The 2,319-nt window shown below is 36.0% G+C and overlaps 1 non-coding gene across 1 annotated transcript; it reads left to right on the top strand.

Annotated features, from left to right (window-relative positions):
* Nucleotides 1-272: 272 nt before the first annotated feature.
* LOC128776382 (U6 spliceosomal RNA) lies at nucleotides 273-379 on the top strand. The gene has a single exon (XR_008421445.1). It is a non-coding gene; the product is annotated as a U6 spliceosomal RNA (small nuclear RNA).
* The last annotated feature ends 1,940 nt before the right edge of the window (nucleotides 380-2,319 follow it).

The raw sequence follows: 2,319 nt of genomic DNA, 5'->3' as shown, positions 1-2,319 counted from the left end.
TGAAAAGGATTTCTTAAACAGGACATAAAAAGCACATAACAGGAGAAAGTTGTAATCTATATTAATCAAATATAAAATTTACTTGCTCTTCTAAAGTCACCATTAAGCAAAGGAAAAGGCAAGCCTTGGACTGGGTACAAATAATTACAATCTGGCAAAGGATTTGTACCTAGAATATATAAAGAATATTACAATAAAATAACAAGATAATAAGTGACTTTTAATAGTGGACAAAATATTTCAAATGATACTCCACAAAAGAAAACATGCAAGTGCTCTCTTCGGCAGCACATATACTAAAATAGGAACAATACAGAGAAGAGTAGCATGGCCCCTGTGCATGGATGACACTCAAATTCATGAAGCATTCCATATTTTTATGAATTAAAAAGTCCTATAATGAGGTGCAAAATAAAATGGAGGTGGCCATAGTACGGATTGAAGAGGCAGAGGAGAGAATAAGAGAATTAGAAGATAAAATTGTGGAAAAAGAGGAAGCTAAGAAAAAGAGATATAAAAACAATCCAGGATCATGAGGGAAGATTTAGAGAACTAAATGATGCAATCAAACAGAACAATATTTGTGTCACAGGAATTTAAGAAAAACAAGAGAGATAGAAAGGGGCTGAAGGTATACTTGAACAAATCATAGCTGAGAACTTCCCAGATCTGGGGAAGGAAACAGGCATTGAAATCCAAGAGGCACAGAGAACTCCCTTCAGATGTAACTTGAATTGATCTTCTGCATGACATATTTTAGTGAAACTGGCAAAATACAAGGATAGAGATAGAATTCTGAAAGGAGGTAGAAGTGAAGAAACAATGGCCCTGAATGATACATTGGGCCAGATGGACTTGACAGATATATTTAGAACTCTGCATCCCAAAGCAACGGAATATACTTTCTTCTTGAATGCACATGGAACATTCTTCAAGATAGATCACATACTGGGTCACAAAACAGCCCTTAATAAATGTAAAATAATTGAGATCATACCATGCACACTTTCAGACCACAATGATATGAAACTTGAAATCAACCACAGGAAAAAGACTAGAAAACCTCCAAAAGCATAGAGGTTAAAGAACATCCTCCTAAGGAATGAATGGAATAGCTTGAGAAGGATAGGTATTATCTCTGCTTTAAACATCTGGTAGAACTCCCCTGGGAAGCCATCTGGTCCTGGACTCTTATTTGTTGGGAGATTTTTGATAACCGATTCAATTTCTTCGCTGGTTATGGGTCTGTTCAAGCTTTCTATTTCCTCCTGATTGAGTTTTGGAAGAGTGTGGGTGTTTAGGAATTTGTCCATTTCTTCCAGGTTGTCCAATTTGTTGGCATATAATTTTTCATAGTATTCCCTGATAATTGCTTGTATCTCTGAGGGATTGGTTGTAATAATTCCATTTTCATTCATGATTTTATCTATTTGGGTCATCTCCCTCTTCTTTTTGAGAAGCCTGGCTAGAGGTTTGTCAGTTTTGTTTATTTTTTCAAAAAACCAACTCTTGGTTTTGTTGATCTGCTCTACAGTTTTTTTAGATTCTATATTGTTTAATTCTGCTCTGATCTTTATTATTTCTCTTCTTCTGCTGGGTTTAGGCTGCCTTTGCTGTTCTGCTTCTATTTCCTTTAGGTGTGCTGTTAGATTTTGTATTTGGAATTTTTCTTGTTTCTTGAGATAGTCCTGGATTGCAATGTATTTTCCTCTCAGGACTGCCTTCGCTGCGTCCCAAAGCGTTTGGATTGATGTATTTTCATTTTCGTTTGTTTCCATATATGTTTTAATTTCTTCTCTAATTGCCTGGTTGACCCACTCATTCGTTAGTAGGGTATTCTTTAACCTCCATGCTTTTGGAGGTTTTCCAGACTTTTTCCTGTGGTTGATTTCAAGCTTCATAGCATTGTGGTCTGAAAGTATGCATGGTATAATTTCAATTTTTGTATACTTATGAAGGGCTGTTTTGTGACCCAGTATGTGATCTTTCTTGGAGAATGTTCCATGTGCACTCGAGAAGAAAGTATATTCTGTTGCTTTGGGATGCAGAGTTCTAAATATATCTGTCAAGTCCATCTGATCCAATGTATCATTCATGGCCCTTGTTTCTTTATTGACCGTGTGTCTAGATGATCTATCCATTTCTGTAAGTGGAGTGTTAAAGTCCCCTGCAATGACCACATTCTTATCAATAAGGTTGCTTATGTTTATGAGTAATTGTCTTATATATTTGGGGGCTCAGGTATTTGGCACATAGACATTTATAATTGTTAGCTCTTCCTGATGGATAGACCCTGTAATTATTATATAATGCCCTTGT

Source organism: Panthera pardus, unplaced genomic scaffold, assembly GCF_024362965.1.
Source record: "Panthera pardus isolate Hobbes unplaced genomic scaffold, ASM2436296v1 HiC_scaffold_12, whole genome shotgun sequence".
In the NCBI taxonomy this organism is placed as follows: domain Eukaryota; kingdom Metazoa; phylum Chordata; class Mammalia; order Carnivora; family Felidae; genus Panthera; species Panthera pardus.
This window is presented reverse-complemented; position numbering and strand designations above follow the sequence as displayed.